Genomic DNA, 20,186 nt, shown 5'->3' with positions numbered 1-20,186 from the left:
GGAGATTAGGAAGGGGAAGATACCCTGTCTTCTCTCACACACACATCAGTCAGGTGTGTGTCGTTAGGCGTCTGTTGTGGTGTATGGTGATGTTTTGTGATTATATAGCAGCCCTGTCTTTTAAATTTTTTTTAAGTTATACTAATCAGTGCTAGTACCATGAGTACAAAGTGCAGGGATACTGAAGTGATGGAGGTAGATATGTACATAATTGAATCGCCACACCATGGACCTCCACACCATGGGCTCTTTGTTAACTCTCCACAGAGAAGACAGGAAAGACATGATGACATCTCTCTCTTATTCTCTCATCTACTCCCCTCCTCTCCCTCTCTCCCTCTCTCTCTCTCTCTCTCTCTCTCTATTCTCTCTACCCCCCTCTCCTCCTCTCCCTCTCTCCCTCTCTCTCTCTATTCTCTCACCCCCTCTCCTCCTTTCCCTCTCTCTTTTCTCTCTATCCCCCTCTCCTCCTCTCCTCCTCTCCCTCTCTCCCTCTCTCTCTCTAGTCTCTCTACCTCCTCTCACTCTATCCCTCTCTCTCTCTCTCTCTCTCTCTCTCGCTCTCTCTCTCTCTTTCTCTCTCTCTCTCTCTCTCTCTCTCTCTCTCTCTCTCTCTCTCTCTCTTCTCTCTATTCTCTCCTCATCTTCCTCTGTTTCAGCCTTTTTCATTCTGCGTCAGTCATTGTCTGCTGTTTTGATGTAATCCTCTGAGTGACGATGAAGGTTAAATTATTACGAGCATGTGTTTCTGCATAAAACATAGAATTTGATGATAAATGTCTCCTCAAGTGTTGGCTTTTTTATCCGCTGACAGAGCAATAGCTTTCCCCTCCACCAGAGTGGGACTGGATTGATTTATAAGTGCCTAGTTCATAATGTCCTCTCAGTCTTCATTTGATATCCCCATTCACACATTTTATAAACTTAGTGGCCAATGATTTATTATAGAAGCTATCTGTCTGCCTGACATAATTAAATTCTTTATGCCAGTGACCTAAAACTGAGGAGAGCCTCTTTAGAGTATTTTTCATCAGTCTATTTCCGTAGTGTAGGAGGGAAATATAGCCCATTGGATGTGCTTTAAGTGAAACTTTTGGAACTTTTGGAACCGGTCGTGTGGGTTTGAAAGCCCAAACGTAGACATTAGAGAGCCCAGGAGAGAAAGAGACAGAGAGGGTAGAGAGGGGAGGTAGAAGAGGGAGAAAGAGGGTGAAAATTGAGATGGAGAAAAAGAGAGAAATAAAATAAAATAATGCGTTCTTGGCTGTGTTTCAGTAGTAGTGAGAAGTAGAGCAGCACATATTGACTGGTTGGGTGTGTGTGTGTGTGTGTGTGTGTGAGACTGTATGTGTGTGTGTGCATTATTGTGTGTGTGTGTCTTTGTGTCCGGTGACACACTAAAGAGTGCTTCACACAGCTGGAACAGCTGTGCTTCACAGGAATCCTCCCTCCAGCAGTGCACACACACTCTAACAAAAATACACATTCTCTCTCTCACACACACATCTCTTACGCATCTCTCACTTCTCTCTCATTTCTCTTTGACTCATACAGTACAAACACACACTCACTAATATAATCACAATACTCACACAGGTCAAGCTGACAACGTTCCCTTTGCTTAACAAAGCTCTGCTAATTCCACAGACAAGGCCGTAAGCTGTGGAAGTGACTGGTTGTGTTTTGTGTGTATCAGGCTGTAGAAGTGACTGGTTGTGTTCTGTGTGTATCAGGCTGTATAAGTGACTGGTTGTGTTCTGTGTGTAGCAGGCTGTAGAAGTGACTGGTTGTGTTCTGTGTAGCAGGCTGTAGAAGTGACTGGTTGTGTTCTGTGTATCAGGCTATAAAAGTGACTGGTTGTGTTCTGTGTGTAGCAGGCTGTAGAAGTGACTGGTTGTGTTCTATGTATCAGGCTGTAGAAGTGACTGGTTGTGTTCTGTGTAGCAGGCTGTAGAAGTGACTGGTTGTGTTCTATGTATCAGGCTGTAGAAGTGACTGGTTGTGTTCTGTGTATCAGGCTGTAGAAGTGACTGGTTGTGTTCTATGTATCAGGCTGTAGAAGTGACTGGTTGTGTTCTATGTGTAGCAGGCTGTATAAGTGACTGGTTGTGTTCTGTGTGTAGCAGGCTGTAGAAGTGACTGGTTGTGTTCTATGTATCAGGCTGTAGAAGTGACTGGTTGTGTTCTGTGTAGCAGGCTGTAGAAGTGACTGGTTGTGTTCTGTGTGTAGCAGGCTGTAGAAGTGACTGGTTGTGTTCTGTGTGTAGCAGGCTGTAGAAGTGACTGGTTGTGTTCTGTGTGTAGCAGGCTGTAGAAGTGACTGGTTGAGTTATGTCTGTGTAGCTGGTGAATATGCCCTTTCCCCATTGTCTGTTAATCCCCACTCTGACATGATGTAAATTGCACTGCCCCTCTACATAGCCAACCAGACCCCTGACCCCTCCTCCGCTAGCTGATCCTCCCTCTACCCTTGAAGAGGCTTGCTAGCCTCTGACCACTGATCAAGCACCAAGGCCCTTCCCAGGTCACAGCAGAGCACATCTTGACCTCAGCCTGGTTATCTCCAAATGATTATATATTAGAGCACAAAGACCAATTAAACATCTGGGCTGCTCTTTGATCAAGGGGGCGCCCGCGACAGGACCCTCAATACGGACACAGGAAGTGGTGGTGAACAGAGGTCAGAGGTTGCAGTTTAGCGTGTGAAGTGGAACTGCAAGTAATTATTGGCTTGCTTTGGGCCTTTGTACTGGGAACCAGCTGTAAGACTGTTAGGCTGGGGGGACTGAGCTCTTTAATATCCTGCATGGTCGCCATGTTTCCTCATTGTTTTATTTTATCGGAGAGGAGAGGAGCATTCCTGGAGGACAGAACTGCAGGCTGGTTCTTTGATGCTGATTGGGCATGCCCCTCTGAGCCCTGAGAGCAGATGATATCTGCCGGCCAGGTTGGAGGAGGGAATGCTGTGGTTTTCATAGCATTCAGTTCTGTTGTCTAGTTCCTCCATTGACCGGAGCGGTGTCCTGAACTGGCTTTGGAGCAGACACAATTCCGACCGGAGCGGTAGTCCCATCTATTGATGGGTGGGAGAGAGCGTGGTGCTTTGTCTGTGCACAGAGCCGTGTCTCCATTCCTGTGGTAGACAGAAATTACACAGCCAGACTGAAACCAGAGAATCCACTGTTTTCACGAGTCTTGGCTGGGCAACCTGCTGCACTTTGTAGCAGAAACCCTTCGATTTGTCTTGACTTAAATGAGACATTGAAAAGTCACCAGACATTCCTAGAATTAGTGAAATAGGCCTAGTCTTTATTATTTAGAAACAGATGCTGTAGGGTAGAAGAGATTGATCAGAGGATGAGGATGGTGATGATAGTTAGGGTGGGGCACAGGTGTGGATCACTACAAATATGAACCACTTTCATTTGAAGTTTGTGGTTCTTCCGGGAACTGAAGTGTTAAATTGCTTGGGAATTTGGAGGCGTTTTAATTATATTTTCTTGCGGATGAATGACTAAGGACTTGTTTGATAGTGAATGTTGTTGTGTTTTCTGCCAGTGCCAGGTTTTAACCACAGGCTACAGTCGGACAAAGAACACTTAGACAATGAGTCACACTATAAATACTGTATGCCTTTAGTAAAATATTCATTGCACAAACAAAATACGTCTCACAAAAATGCTTGAAGAAATAATTACATACTTAGCATTCAAAAACCCACCATATCTGTCATAACTTGATTCAAAATTACCAGCAACTGTTGATGGAGATCTGGATAACAAAAAAACTAACTGTCAACCTGAACAATTAGTTGAGGTGAGAAAGCCAAGTATAAACAATATATTTAAGTAGATAGTGGGGAAGGAGGATTCATAATTGCTCCTCCATCCTTATTTTAACAGGGAGTAATATTTTATCTGATGCCCTAGAAGGCTTGTATTACAACACCCATTCTCTGTGTCACTTCAGAGGGCATAAAGCGCTTTAAAGGGAGAGGTTGACTTGACTCCAGCTCAGTGAAAAGCAGACTTGGCCTCCTATTGGTCTCCTCTCTGTTTACCACTGAATATAATCTCTTTAAAGTGCATGATAAGTATAGTCAACCTCACAGTAAATGACTGTAAACCTCACCAAGATGGCAAAGGCATACGTTTAATTCTTTATTAAGTAATGTCCCATGAAGTGTAATTCTGCCCGGGTTTCTGGGATGGTTTGTATTCTTCAAGGTTATAATCATCATCAGTCCTTTTAAGCTCACTGTCAACACAGCTTGTCAGATGATACTAGTTGTACAGCATATCGCTGTCCTTCAACTCCAGAAATAGTCTCTCCTGACTACCAATGGGAAGGATTGATTTGGATGTCAGAGGGTGGTCATTAGTAATGCTGTTGGCATGAGGCTTGGTGGTGTGGATGGCTGTACACTAGTGAGACAGGGAGTGACCCCTTCCCATTCTCTCTCCATCTCTCCCAGTCTGTCTGTTGGGCTCTTTTTTCCTGTCTGTCTGTGTGTCTCTCTTTCACCATGTCTCCTGTCTGTCTGTCTCTCTGTTGGGGGTATACCAGGCCTGTGGCATGGTTCTCTCCCTGTCTCCATGCTGCTCCCGACTCTAATTGGCCCAGTGTTAAGCTATGGTGCTCCCTCCCTGCCTCCCTCTCTTCCTCTCTCCTAGCCTGGATAATTGGCTGCTCTCTCCCACCCCCTCCCCTGGTCTCTCCAGCTCCCCGCTGCATTCCCAACACTTCCAACCCAGCCAGGATCACCCCATGGAGTTTGTTTTGACCGCTGGATCAAAGGGAATACGCTATCCCAGACAGACGGGACTCACACTGCTCCACGCTCTCACACAGACACATAGTAAATATAATTATAAAACCAAGTATGAGATGTGTTTTTATTCTCAATATATGGGCAACTCCCAAGCTACTTCATCTCCTTCCTGTGCAGCCAACCTCCTGTAGAAAGAAAGACACCTCTCTACCTCCCACCTCTAATGCATGGAGGTCAGGGGAATCCATTTGGGGCGAGGCATCCCTGGAATTATTCATTATGGGGTTCAATAACAAAATATTCCGGGCATCAACCCCCGCCATGGCCCTTAATAATGCATGCTCTACATTGGTCTCCTCCACTATGGGGAGCACAGGAGTCATCCGTCACCCCACAGAAAGAAGGGAATAATGGAAAAAAGGAGGGATGGTGGAGGTGTAACAAGAGCACAGACCTAGCCCTGGCTGGAGAGAGACGGAGGGAGGGAGAGAAGGAGGGAGAGGGAAGAGGGATTGGGGCGTGGCAGTTTGACAGTGAGGAGGGAGCCCCCCCCTTCTGGGAAGGAGCCTGACTAGTAGCCTGCAGTAAAGGAACCATCCTGTTGACCTTTGGGAAAGACCCTTTGGCTCTAGACTGAGTGATGGTGTCAGCCGCCAGTGTTGAACACCTCTATTTGGAATGCCTGCCGTGCTTGGGCGCTTCTAATTATGAAGAATGCAAAACAAGAGACAGGAGAGCTGAGCTGATGCTGCAACCACACTATACTATACTACACTATACAGCCTTGCTCACTCACAGCCACCGCTCTGTGGGGCCCAGTGCCGCGTGATGACCTGTCACGGCTCACACACACCACACAACCACACACACAGCTCAGTCACATTCCGTGTGTTGCATGTACACCAGTCTGATTTCCTTCCGTCGTGGTTGGCCTACCACAGACTGCCACCCATTGAGACAGATTGTTGATTTTCTTTACGGTCATGTGCCACTGATGGCTATTGTTTTTAATGATTTTGTATATTCCCATATTTTTCTAACAATGTGAAAATGTCTTCTACATGGCTCAGCAGCTAGAATATTGAGTGCAACACTGTTGTTAGGTAAGTGTAGTAAGAACAGTAAGCAGCCGAGGGCCTCATTGTTGAAGAATAGTAATTAACGCCACTTGACTTACACTAACTGAGGTGGGGTTCAAACTGTCTCTGGAGCCCGTCTAACAAGCAGCTAAGGACAAGCCAAGACCCAGAAACCAAAGAAAAATAACCCAACATTTTCTGGTCTCTAAAAACGGCCAATGACACAAGCCATCTGTGTGCAATTTAGCCAGACTGTGTTATCATCCCGTTCCATGTGAGGTAGTCCTCTGAGAGACAGCATAGCCCAGTCTCATACAGCTACTGTACAGAGGGGGAGAGGGGGGAGGGGGGAGGAAGGGGGAGAGAAGGGAGAGAAGGGAGAGAGGGGGAGAGGGAGGGGGAGAGAGGGGGAGAGAGGGGAGGCAGGGGGTAGAGGGAGAGAGGGGGAAAGGGGAAGAGGGGTGGAGGCAGGGGGAGAGAGGGGGAGGCAGGGGGAGAGAGGGGGAGAGGTAGGGGGAGAGAGGGGGAAAGGTGGAGAGAGGGGAGAGAGGGGGAGAGAGGGGAGGCAGGGGGAGAGAGGGGGAGAGGGGGAGAGAGAGGAAGGGGAAGAGGGGGGAGGCAGGGGGAGAGAGGGGGAGGGGGTAGAGGGAAGGGACCCCAGAGATTTGCCACTGAGAGACGGAGGTCAACAGCGGAACACAAATAGGCTTTTATTTCCCGGCTGGAGCTGTGAGGGAGTGAGACAGTCACCCCTAATCTCCCCTGCCCTCCCTGTCTGCCTGTCTGACCAGTAGATGAGAACTGAACTGAGCTCATTAGGTGAGACTTGAGGGATTCACTGGAGCATTGGAGAGACCAGCACAGAGGAGAGGGAGAGCTATAGGTTGTGTTCTCAGAACAGCAGGGATCCTGATGGTTTGAATGTGGATCTTAAGATGCTCATACAACCTTATGCTTGTATGGAATGCATGACATAGTAAACTCTCTATCTCTCTCATGCTCATGTCATGGTTTTGGCGCTTGAGTAAATGAACCATTTATAGATGCTCCTATAAGTGTCATCACCCAGCCCTTGGCTCAACAACACCTCCACATCCAACCCTGTGTGAGTGTGAATATCCACGACAGCAGAGCAGCACATAACTTTAAAATATCCTCCATGTATCTAGTGGCATCCAAGCATGTCTCAGTTCACAGTCACAGCAGCTATATTTAGGATGCATGGAGGTCATTTTGAAGTGCAACGCTTCCTATAGACTGTCATTATGGAGAGGCAGAGAGGCATATTCCTCATCTCAACACCACAGCAGAACAGATAAAACCCTATCCATTAAGCTGTGTGTGTGTGTGTGTGTGTGTGTGTGTGTGTGTGTGTGTGTGTGTGTGTGTGTGTGTGTGTGTGTGTGTGTGTGTGTGTGTGTGTGTGTGTGTGTGTGTGTGTGTGTGTGTGTGTGTGTGTGTGCAGGTGTGGGTGAGCGCTTGTTCATGCAGGTGTATGTGTGTGTGATGGTATTGTAGAAATATCTGACGTCTGGATGAGAGAGGGAGACTTATACTCTGATTCCTCTCCGCTGAATGGAACGTCCTTGTGGCCCAGCAACCTTGAGTCTAATGGATAGGGTCAATCTGAATGGAGTCACAAACGAGGGCCAGGTGTGTGGCCAATCAATTTCATGGTGTCTGGTTTGCAAGGCTGCCTGCTGAAGGAGACTGTCATAATTGGGACACCATTCCACACAGGTAATAGGTTTACAGCCTTCATTCATTTTAGGACACACACACACACAACCCATTAGAAGCCATTGGACACAATGAATACAGATAGGCGATGTGATGGGGCATCTCTTGGTAACTCCCAGTGCTTCAACGACTCCTTTACCTTTTCCATTCATCACTAGGTGAGCTGTATAGAAGGCCCTCCTCTCGTCTCTCGGACACCCGTCAGATTTATCACTGAGCCCCCCTACAGCTTGTTAACGTCACTAGAGGTGCTGCCTGCTGCAGACAGAGATGGAGGGTTAAAGGGAACAGTTATTAAGGCTAAACTGTTAAGGGCCTCGCTCCACTGCCCACAGTGCCCATGTATAAACAGGTGAGTGAACAGTCAGCAGGAGGGGGGGATCTCAATTCCACCTCCCCCTCAAGCACTATGTCTCATACAGAACAACAGTGTCATTACCACTGTTTAAACCAGAGGGAGAACTGACTGGTTTGACAGCCACTTCAGACTGAGGCTTCCATGAAGGTCATACTGTATGTGTGATTACTGTAATATCCTCCTTACTCAGGTAGGGCCTGTACAAGCTTGTCTGATCAGTACAGTAGGACACACAACACTAATGTATGCTATTCTTCACTAGAGAAAGAAAAGAGAGAGGTCAAGGCTCTCCCCTCCATTCCTTCAAACCAACCAGTTTTTTGTTCTGCCGTTTTGAAGTTGAGCTGGATTGATCTAGTCTATAGGTCTATAGACATGACTTCTATAGTCTATAGGTCAACACTGAGGTGACATGTGGATAAAGAGCCATACAGTAAATCCTTGTCTTGTATTATAAGTATACTTACAGCACAGCCTTCATTGTAACTCTCACACAGTTCTAGATTTGACACAGATTTACAGTGTTACAGTGTTCTGTGTCTTCCGGCAGCATGCATTACAGTGTGTCTTTATTACAAAGAACTTGGAATTAGAATATGTATGAACTCATGGGATCTCATTACCACAGATATGGAACACATGGTTTCAGTTCATCAAAAACATTAAGAGGAAGATTTCCTGAATTAAATATTTGGGGGGAGGTTAATACTGTATGTGTAACTGTGCATGTATATTGAATATGCTTGTGGGATTCATGTGCTTGACTGCATATGATGTGCATCTCACATAGATGTAGCCATCAACTCTAGAGGTGTGTGTTCAGTCAGTCAACGGTGTTGTTCGGTGATGCAGGGATGTGTGTGATGCACCTTGTGTCTCCTCTTTAATGCGTACTACTGAACTGTTACCACCCCATCCTTCATTTCCTATGCCCTAGGAAATCTGTATTGAGTGACAGGAGCCATCTGAATGGCACAACCCTATCTTCTATAAGTAAAGCACACTACTCAAGACTAAATGCTAATGGTTTGATTGTCCTCTCAACAAAACACTCTATAAACAATTACCCAACGTAGACATTGAGAAAGCAAGAGTAGCATAACCGGATATATCCAATTACCATTAAGCATGGTTCTCTAAATGGCGTTAATCCATAAGCGTTAATACACACACAGAGACACCTAGCATTCACATTCACAAACTCACATTCAATAAGAATTCCTCTTTCCTTAATCGAGCCTATTACTATCTGAAATGTCTGCATCTCTGCACTGTATAGCAAACTCATTGAAATGGTAATTCTGTTTTAAATAGCAGCTTTCTCTATAATGAATTGCTGGGTAGAATTTTTCCAGACAAATTGCGGCTCATGTGGGTAGATTATTTAAATGTGATATGTAGGGGGTTGGTCATGTCTGAGTAGTGGGGGGGTTGGGGGTGGGGGTGGTATAGAATCAGTATATAATTGGGCAGTCTCATCCATGATTGGCTCTAGTTTGACTAGTTTGTTTCATCAATGGGCGGAGTGAGGGGTTTTCTCTACAGGGGTAATGAGGAACCGTGTCAGTGTGTTAAAGTGCTACTGTGGGACTGAAATCACTGTACCCACCACAGGAGGCTGGTGAGGGGAGAACTGTTCATAATAATGGCTGGAATGGAGTGAATGGAATGATATCAAGTCAAATCAAATGTATAAAGCCCTTTTTACATCAGCAGATGTCACAAAGTGCTTATACAGAAACCCAGCCTAAAACCATGTGTTTGATACCAGTCTATTGATACCGTCCCAGCCATTACTATGAGCCCATCCTCTTCAATTAGGGTGCCACCAGGCGCCTGTGGTACCAACCCAACCCAACCCCCCGTATGGAGATAACATGTTTCACCAATGAGCATTGTTCATTATTCTTGTCTGCATGTACCATTTAGAAGACCCTGGACGGCACTGCGTGTGTAGCATCTGTTTAAACCTAGACAGAAGCAAATACTCTCTAGACCAGGGGGTCTCCAACCCTTTCTAGCATGAGAGCTACTTAAAAAAAAAATTAACATGCCGTGAGCTACTCATTTTTTTCTAGCTTTTAAATAGGCACATTCTTCTCTTCTCCTCTCCCCTGCAACTCTTCACCGGGTCCTTAGAAGGAAAGTAGTGCACTATGTTTCCTGTCAATATACCTGGTAAAAGAATGGTTAATAAACCACTCTAAGTGGGCCCTATAAAATCAGAGATTTCTTTTCTCCTAAATTCTGTTATATATTTTCCAAAATTATGTTTTCTCAGTTACATTTTTCCTGGTTTTAGATTTCTTTTGTTTTTCACTCTCAAAATACAATTGTGCTACTTATAGGTGGGCTGCAAACTACTGGTAGGTCACGATCGACCTGTTGGAGAACACTGCTCTAGACACACTCTTCTGAGGACTGGTGGGGAAATCTGATCACAACCACTGGACTCTCTCTCCGTCATATTACTCCTGGTCCATTCACAGAGATCCAGTATCTCTCTCCTCTGGTCCCTGAGCAGTCGCATGTTCTAGCCGTCTCCCTGACATCCCCTCTTCTGGTTAGCACACTGACCCCAGACAGGACACTGGACCAGACAGACAGACAGCCTCTCCAGGCACCAGGACCAGGGGGGGACCGCTGGACACAGAGGTGTCACAATATACATCCATTACAACAGAGAGAGAGTTCAACAGAGTCAGGGACAACCCAATGCACCTCTCCAGACTGCCTACGGATCGAGAGAGAGAGGCATGGAACAGAAAAAAAAGGGAGGGAGAGAAGAAAGAAAGAAAGAAAGACAGAAAGAAAGAAAGAAAGAAAGAAAGAAAGAAATAAAGAAAGAAAGAAAGAAAGAAAGAAAGAAAGAAAGAAAGAAAGAAAGAAGTGAAGTGAAGTGCATTCCTGGGAGGAGGAGAGGGGGATTGAATGACGCAGGAGAACGGGGGACCGCTGGTGACACGGCCAGTCCCTGGGATCAGGTTGAGCTCCTGAACAGCCTGGGAGCAACAATGGCTTTTGACATCTGTCTGGAGCAGCAAGCTGATATTGGGATCATGTTCCCTCCCTATGTCCAATGTCCCATGCCTGGTGCCTGGTGATGGCTGGCTGGCTGAGGGTTCACTGGAATGTCTTTAATGTAACTCTGCCCCAGCTCTCATCTGATACTTCACAGTTCTCCTCTCAGAAGGAGGTTACACAAAACAAACTTTATCGTTACATCAATTAAAGCGGCACAACACTCTTTTCTGAGATTGCCTCTTGAAGACTGGGGCTAGGAGCGTTGTGAATGAGTGAGTGGATTACAGTGAATAGAGGATGTTGTCCCTGTGCCAAGTCAACTCATCTTGTCTCTAGGCCATCAGCAGCATGCCCCGGCTCTACAGACGTAGGTCATGTATCCAGTGCTGCTAAACAACATTCAGGTCTTGCTTCAGTTGTTTTATCAACCATCATTGTGGTGTGTTTCTGCCATTCATTCTCAAAGATCAAATGAAGTGTATTTTGTATTTCATTACATCCTGAGAGCAGAGGTTGTGTACAAAATCAAATCAGCCCAAGACACGTACGCAAACGCACGCACGCAAACACACACACACACACACACACACATGCACACACAGACACACAGACACACACACACACACACACACACACAAACAGAGACACACACACACACACACACACACACACACACACACAGAGAGAGACACACAGATACACACACACACACACACACACACACACACACACACACACACAGAGAGAGACACACACATAGACACACAGAGACACAACCCAGGATCAGCATCAATGTCACACTTCCTTATGCTCATTACCTCAGTGCCTTGGAGAAACCCTGTGAAGTATGCATGAGAATATTCTCCCAGAATTCCCTGTGCTCCAGGACAGGAAGAGGACAAATAGGAGCCAATTAGTTTTGATTTCAGGCCCATTAGAGGCTTTTCTTCAGCCACATTAGACTGGATGCTATCAGTTTGAAAGGGAAGTCGTGGTAGAAGAGAGCGGGACTCCTGCAAGACTGGCTCGCTTGTTATCTGTCTGCACCAACAGAGTTAAGCTCTCATAAGAGTACACAAACAAACAGAAAGGTAGGCTAAACTTAGGAGCAAATAGCCTGTTCTAATTAGAGGGCAAGGCAGGCAATGTGTTCTTCTGATGGGAACAGCAAGGCGTACTGTTCCTTCGGCCTGTTTGTAGAGTGGATGACTGATTTAATAGAAGTAGTAGTAAGAGTTTGTTGTTGCTGGGCAAAGGGTGCTAGGTCTTGAGAACTGGTTGAAGTGGGGGGAGGGATATGGTTGGCACAGGGTGCTAGGTCTTGAGAACTGGTTGAAGTGGGGGGAGGGATATGGTTGGCACATGGTGCTAGGTCTTGAGAACTGGTTGAAGTGGGGGAGGGATATGGTTGGCACAGGGTGCTAGGTCTTGAAAACTGGTTGAAGTGGGGGGAGGGATATGTTGGCATAGGGTGCTAGGTCTTGAGAACTGGTTGAAGTGGGGGGAGAGATATGGTTGGCACAGGGTGCTAGTTCTTGAGAACTGGTTGAAGTGGGGGGAGGGATATGGTTGGCACAGGGTGCTAGGTCTTGAGAACTGTTTGAAGTGGGGGGGGGATATGGTTGGCACAGTGTGCTAGGTCTTGAGAACTGGTTGAAGTGGGGGAGGGATATGGTTGGCACAGTGTGCTAGGTCTTGAGAACTGGTTGAAGTGGTGGGAGGGATATGTTTGGCACAGGGTGCTAGGTCTTGAGAACTGGTTGAAGTGGTGGGGAGGAGGGCTTGGACCGCGCTAAAAGGGAATTTGAAAAGAAACAGAACATTCAGAGTCGGGTTTCATTAAATAATAGCTGTGACAAAAACAGGGGGAGGCAAGACGGAGGAAAAACAGATTATTTTTGTTCTCCTGGCTCTAAGAGAGAGAGAGAGAGAGAGAGAGAGAGAGAGAGAGAGAGAGAGAGAGAGGAGAGAGAGAGAGAGAGAGAGAGAGAGAGAGAGAGAGAGAGAGAGAGAGAGAGAGAGAGAGAGAGAGAGAGAGAGAGAGAGAGAGAGAGAGAGAGAGAGAGAGAGAGAGAGAGAGAGAGGACATATATCAGGACTGTAACAAAGTTACCACTGTGTAGGCAACTGGACTCACATTTTAAATTCATGCACATATTGCCTCTGTAAAAGTGTTATTTTGACTGCTGGCCCAGTGGGTGTATTAGGGTGGATGTGGTATCTGGCTCAGAGCTCTGTCCCCAGTGTAGTGCAGACATAAATGGGGAAACACAGTGATCTAGCCCTGGAATGACTCTCTCTATTTCTCCCTCTGGCTGCCTTCAAAAAGGGGATGTTTTAGTTTTGTTAGGCTTATCGTGGTAGGGATCAAACCAAGCATGCCATCCATCCTGGAGCTAGTCTCTGAGTCTGTAGGATCAAACCAAGCATGCCATCCATCCTGGAGCTGCTCTTTGAGTCTGTAGACGTCTCACATGGTGACCTGCCAACACATATTCAGGGCCAGGAAGAAAAAGACCCATGTATCAGGAGAATGTATCAGGAGAAGGGTTCAAAGGGCAGGGGTCACCAGGTCACAGTTTGAAGCTGTCATTCTCCTCTCTGGTTGCATTATCCACACACTAGAGCAGTCACGCTAATCAGACAAGCACACATCGCCAGAGACACACACACAAACAAACAAAGCAGCGTGGTGAGTGTCTCTAGGACCCGCATGTGTGGACTGGAGTGGGGGAGAATCTCCATTTTGGCTTTAACTGTGTTTTTCTATGCATTAACCCAGGGCTCTTAACTGTGTTTTTCTATGCATTAACCCAGCACTCATTACTGGCTGGTCACTGGGCGTGGGTGGTGGGGGGACGAGGGGACGAGGGGGTGGTCAGTGGCGGAGGCTTTTAGTGGACGGTTTGTTCAGCCCAAAACCTTATCCAGACTATTCTCCAATCTCTCCATCAGGCAGACTCTCAATAGTGCCCATTGTTAACAACATCCGTGGCAGTTCTGAAGCATAATGGTTTGAGGTTCTTCTGTGGGGGTTGCAGCACAATGCCAGGACACATAGCTAGTTATCAATGGGCCTACAGGAAGTGAGATGGCACATACATAATAACCTCATCCCTGAGACACACCAGACATCTGTTTCTGGCTCAGAATGGGTGTGTTTTGTGTCTGTGTGTGTGCGTGCCCTAGTTGGTGAATAAATGTCATGCTCCATCTATCTCTGTAAAATCTTTAATTTTCTTCTCATTACTAGAGTTATTACAGAGAAAGAAAAACATATTGGGCCAGGAAATTAACTTTTCATGGATGTTATCCTGGTGTTCTCTGCTTGGATGTGTGCCTGTGTGAGAGAGCTGTGTGGGCCAGAGGGAGCATCAGTGCTGTAGGGTCTGTGGTGAAGGCTTCGTGTACAGTAAGTAGAACTCTGGAGAGGTCACCAAGGTCAAGAATATTAACATTTGATCCACAGACCATCTCTATGGGCCTCAGGCTCCAAGGCATTGGTGATGGACACCTGACACTGCACTCTGTTGACATACATGTTTATATTGTGTGAGGGAAAACAGACAGTAGCCAGTTCTCCATAACATGTGTCTGTAATAGGGGCCGGGTTTGTTTTCCAGCAGAGCTGGTTGAGATCTGTGTGTGGGAAAGCGGGACTAGACTGAGAGGTATAGGATAAGACATGCATCGTGCCTAACAACATGCTGCTGACAGGCTGAGACCACCAGGGAGATTGTTAGAGAGGGGGGAGACATGCTTTCATCTGTCAGCAGGCAGGGAAGGTTCACTTGGGGGGGCTTATTGTCTTATTCCCCCTAGTCTCCTACCTCTCCTCTTCCAGGTATACATATACACACACACACACACACACACACACACACACACACACACACACACACACACACACACACACACACACAAACACAAACAAACAAACACACACACACACACACACACACACACACACACACAACAGACTATAACAATATAAGGAAGCTATTATTCCAAGATGCGGATGAGGGTCAGACGATGGTGTCATGGCAATACAGTACTGTAGGAGAGGAGGGATTTTTTTATCGTTTTTTTTTAAGGAACTCTTGAAATTTGTAATAATGGTCATGTCATTGTAGACCATAGATAACTATTTATAACTTATAACAGAAATGTCCAGATCAACTAGCCCATGTCAGCTAACGTTTTTAGCTAGGTTTTTTGCCCATTTGATTTTGTTGTAATGTTTGAGTCACTCAGATATCACTTGAACACACGTAAGGGGGTGTGGCGTGGGGATGTTCCGCAATGATGGAAGGGGGGCCTGAGTGAAAAAGTTTGGGAACCCCTGCATTAGTGTGATCCCGCCCTGCCTCTGATGTGTCCGTCAGTAGTGAGGTATTCCACTCACTTGACTGTGTGTAAGCATGAAGATGAGCACCAGTGGAGAGGTGAGGAGTCCACTTTAGCACCAGTGGAGAGGTGAGGAGTCCACTTTAGCAGCAGTGGAGAGGTGAGGAGTCCACTTTAGCACCAGTGGAGAGGTGAGGAGTCCACTGTAGCACCTGTGGAGAGGTGAGGAGTCCACTTTAGCACCTGTCATTCTCTGAGCTGCGGTCCCTTATTTTCCAGGTGCCCTCCTCTGCTCCTCCCCCTCTCTCTCCTTCCACCATTCCTTGGTTATTTTTTGGGAACAGCACTTTTATTTTCATCCCTTCTCCGTAAGCCGGGTGGTCGTCTTGTCCCTGGAAAGTCATCCCACAAGACGGAGAGAGAGAAGATCTGCCGTCATTACAGTGTTTTGAATAATTCATGGTTTCCTCATAATGGAAAAATCCACAGCGTTTTAAAATGTCATATTTCACGGCTAGTTGATGGTTAAGAGGGCTGGGAGACAGGCCAATAACAGCCATGGTGTAGGAATGGGAGGTGTGGTGGTGATATTCTGGGGTGTGTGTGTGTGTGTGTGTTCAGTGTCTGTGTAGGGTGCTGAGAGCCCTACACCTCCCCCCTTCTCTTTCTTTCCAACACAAACATGGCTGAGGTCATATCTCCGATGGTGCCCTGTGCTGAGCCCTGGTGCAGCCAATCAAAACAGCCGTCTTGCTCTCTGACAGCATGTATATTTACACCCTCTCCGTTATGACACTCGAGCCAAAACCCTCTCAAAACCAATTAACCAGACTACGTAGTGTGGGTGTATTAGATATGTTTCTGCATTACCCCCGAAGCTAAGTAGAACATATAGAGCAGCCACCCACTAACCTGGATCATGGTTCCCTCTCTGCCTCAGGTTAACACTGTGTCTGATGTGGCGACTCTCTGGTTGGCCAAACCTCTTGAATGTCCTTCAAACCCAGCCAACTCTTCTCAGAGCTCCCTCATCACAAAGACAGGTCTGAGACCACAGAGTGATGTGAGGTGTGTTATAGAAGACAGCCAGGGGTAGAGACCTCCTATCTGTTGCCACTTCAAAAGCTACAACGTATATAGGAGAGGTTCCCATTGTCTGCTGTGCAGGTGTGCTCTCTCCCAGAGGGGCAGGAGCCCACAGAAAGCCACAGAAACCACACACCTCAGTGGAGAACCCAGCCTGCAGACATGTTATCTCTCTCTGTCGTCAGGGGAGGGGCTTAGGAAATACATGCAGTAGTTCCCTTTTACTGTATGTAGCTACACAATGACAGACACTGTTTGAGGTTCTCAGAGATGTATGCTGGTTTGTTTTCCAGTTGCTAGTATTTGTTTTCTCAGTCTATTGTAGAGTTCTTAGTTATGTATTCAGGTTCAGGTCTGTTTTCAGAAACGAGTCAATATCACTATGAGGTGCCTTTGGTGTCCTCATCAGACTCACTCAGTCATCATGAAAATGTAGCAGAATAATGAAAGTCTGAGGTCTTATTATAAGTGGCCAAACATTTGCACACATATCAGTAGAATGATAAGTCTCTAAAAAAGTGTTTCCTTCATTTTATTAAAAATGTTTCATTGGATGTACGTGATTTTGGCATGTCCCACACACTGCTCTGCTAACTACAGTGTGTGTAATAAGTGGTTAAATGATACTAAATCCTATTTTTTTTTACATGGTTTTACTGTCCACAATAAGTTATTTGATAAAACAAGTAATTTTGATCATGTATATTGTATTTTCATAATCATATTGAACATTTTGCATGTGTCCCTGAAATTGCTGTCCACCCTGTCATTATGGGGTAACTGCCCCTTTAAGAAACCCACTGATGTTTTCAGTGACATCACTACGAGCATTTTGTCTTTCTTCAATGAAGGCTGAAGCAGTGTCTAGTTGCAGAGTAGGTATTTACACTTATGTTTCATAATTTTCATCATATTATGTGTGTAGTTGGATGTTGTCAAGCTTAACATGTCCACTCTGTCATAGTGAAATATCAATTGATAGAAAAACCTATCAGAACTTTGAAATATATTTGTAAAACAGTACACAGTCAGCTTGCTAACTGTAGTATGTTGCTAAGTGAAGGTCCACCATGTGCTCATTAAATGCTAACATTAGCCAAAAATGTCCACCCTGTCATTGTCCACCCTGTCAGCAAGCCTTCCATGACAGGGTGGACATGGTTCATGACAGGAAGGACATGTGCATAGTTTAGGCCACATACTGATAATGTTACACATATTACAACAGCTATTACACACATTTTATAACAGTACATGCTATACATAGGAAGAATGGACAATATGGACAATTTTTTTGGCGATATCGGTATCAGCAAACCTAGTTTGATAATGCAAGCCTAGTTTACCGGGACTGCCAATTAAAGTGTGTAAGGGAACATTTTGAATCGTCTTTTTCAAGGAATGAGATCAAAAGGAGCTGAGATAGCAAGGAGATATCGGGAACGTCGTGATGCTGACCCAGACAGAAGAAGAAAGTACCTTGAGAAAGAAAGGGTCAAATGGAAAAAAGACAGAGAGACTGGAAAGAAGAAGGGTGTCAATGAGCTCAGTGAGAGAGAGAAGAGGGCAAAAAGAAAGAAATGGAGAGAGGCAAAAAGTCAAGCCAGAGCCAGAAACAGGGCCAGTGCTTTGCTACAGTCAGAGACACCACCCAACTCCCCTGCTGAAGGCACTATGAGAATCCACCAAGCTATCAGTCTGACACCCGGCCAAATGAAATACAGAGACATTTCATGTCTGTGTAAAAGGGAGGAAGGTGTTTTGGACTGCCCCTGCTTTAACCTTCAAGAGGTCACTCTAGCTAATGTTCCTGTTTCATCTGACAAGTCCCCAGCATGTGGAAAGACACCAGATAATCCTAGGAGACCAGAAATGATTGAGGTAAAGCACATTGGAGAGTGGTGCGTCGTTAATTATGACAATGAAGCATACCCAGGTATCATCATGGATGCAGAAGGGCACAGTGTGAAAGTTAAGTGTATGCAACGCCATGGCATAAACAAGTTCAAATGGCCAAGTCTTCGGGACGACATCTGTTGGTACCATGACTGGCAGGTACTTTGTCTAATACCAGAACCACAGGCTCTGAACAAGCGCTCTGTACAGATTGAAGTGTCTGCATGGAAGTATGTGGAACAGCAACTGCAGAACTGAGCCATGTCTCTGCAGAAAGGGAGAGACTGTTTGGAGATGCGTCCAAGTGATCTTTCTGTAATATTCTGTTTTTTCAAATCAACTGTTCTCCACTTAAAAAACATTTTTCTTCTTGTTCTACAGTTGAATGTTTGACTTTCACTGTGCAGAATGATGTACAGAGTTTAACGCTAGAAGGCCACATTAATGTCTCATTTTGGGCATCTTTATTCAGTGGCTGCATGCAGGTAGAGTGGATCAAAAACAGTCTGTTCAACTTGTAATTTCCCCCTACATGGGAAAAGGCATTTTTTACATCATTTTCTTGCATTGTTCCTTGCATTTATGAGGCCATTCAATGACATTTCACAACGTGTCCACCCTGTCATGCCCAGGGTCCACCCTGTCATGTCACTGTCCACCCTGTTATTTTCATGTTCTATGAAAATAAACAAATTATTTTCACAAGTTAGCAAAATCTTTTGTGTGATTCCTTTATAAACAAATGAGGGCCAAATAGTATTGTTTGAAAGTTTGACCAGATATCTTTTTTGTTAGATTTTATTTAGAAAAGAAAGTGCAACTCTCGCAGATTTTATAGAGAAACAAATAGTTTGCCATAATTTCATTATTATCCAAATACTTTTCCCATAAACTAAAATATATTGTTGAGAAAGTGACTAAATAGTTTTCTGAAAATGTACGTTTTATAATCACTATGTAATTACAATGTATTTATTCTGCTTTGAAATTGTCCATGACAGGGTGGACATATTTTGCTGTTTGCATGTAAATTGTCTGCTTGCAGTTAATTTATAAAAAGTTTGGGAGCTTGACCAATATGCATTTCTAACAGCATAACATATACTTAATACAATGAATATGAAGTTCAATGGAAAATCTCAGCTTTTTGGGGGGGAAATGGGGAAGTCTCAAAGGCACCTTATGGTGATATTGACCCAAACATTGTTTTCAGCAGCAGCAACTTTTGTTGTTTGTTTCATGTCAGCCTGGGAGGTGTGTTTCAAGGCAGCCACCACCCCTAGCCTGTTCTTCCAGGCAAGTCTAACCAGGCACGTCTAACCCGCATCCAGGTAGGTCTAACCCGTATCCAATTAGGTCTAATCCACATCCAGACGGGTCTAATCTGCATCCAGGCAGGTCTAATCCACATCCAGGCAGGTCTAATCTGCATCCAGGCAGGTCTAATCCGCATCCAGGCAGGTCTAATCCACATCCAGGCAGGTCTAATCCACATCCAGGCAGGTCTAATCTGCATCCAGGCAGGTCTAATCCACATCCAGGCAGGTCTAATCCACATCCAGGCAGGTCTAATTTGCATCCAGGCAGGTCTAATCCACATCCAGGCAGGTCTAATCTGCATCCAGGCAGGTCTAATCTGCATCCAGGCAGGTCTAATCCACATCCAGGCAGGTCTAATCTGCATCCAGGCAGGTCTAATCCACATCCAGGCAGGTCTAATCTGCATCCAGGCAGGTGTAATATGCATGTCCTGTCTGCCATTTTGTTTTATTTTGCTTTCCCTCAGCAAACTATGAACATCCCCTCTTCAACACTGCTCCCAAGGTCGACAAGTCCCATCTCATCCTCACCCCGATCCGTTTGTCCCTTTGTTGAACACAATGTA

The 20,186-nt window shown here is 45.5% G+C and overlaps 1 protein-coding gene across 1 annotated transcript in view; it reads left to right on the top strand.

Annotated features, from left to right (window-relative positions):
* The window catches only part of LOC311102000 (roundabout homolog 1-like), a gene marked incomplete at its 3' end in the record, with an annotated part of 517,698 nt that overhangs the window by 391,137 nt on the left and 106,375 nt on the right, over nucleotides 1–20,186 (top strand). The gene's annotated exons all lie outside the window — the stretch shown is intronic.

Source organism: Coregonus lavaretus (genome assembly GCF_964263955.1).
Source record: "Coregonus lavaretus genome assembly, chromosome: 26".
Lineage (NCBI taxonomy): Eukaryota > Metazoa > Chordata > Actinopteri > Salmoniformes > Salmonidae > Coregonus > Coregonus lavaretus.
Note: the sequence above shows the minus strand (reverse complement) of the source record. Positions and strands in the feature narration are given on the sequence as shown.